Here is a 253-nt window from a genome sequence, read left to right as displayed (position 1 = left end):
GGGGGGGGGGGGCGAGCTGGTCAGTGCTCCCGGCTTTGTGGCCAAAAGACGACTTTGGGGAATGTGACGCTTGACCCGTGGCCCAGACTTCCATCCCAGCAGTGGCCGGACAGCGGGCAGCAGTTGTGGAGATTTCCGTTGCCTTTGGCTCGCAGAGGTGGGTCTGTGGGTTCAAGTGTAGACACCAAGAGGTGTTCTGGGCCCACTGGGACGTGGCACCGTGCTGCCTCCCCACGCTGCCCGCTTCTCCTCA

The sequence above is a fragment of the Athene cunicularia genome, assembly GCF_003259725.1.
Source record: "Athene cunicularia isolate RWA chromosome 8 unlocalized genomic scaffold, athCun1 chr8_part1, whole genome shotgun sequence".
Lineage (NCBI taxonomy): Eukaryota > Metazoa > Chordata > Aves > Strigiformes > Strigidae > Athene > Athene cunicularia.
This window is presented reverse-complemented; position numbering follows the sequence as displayed.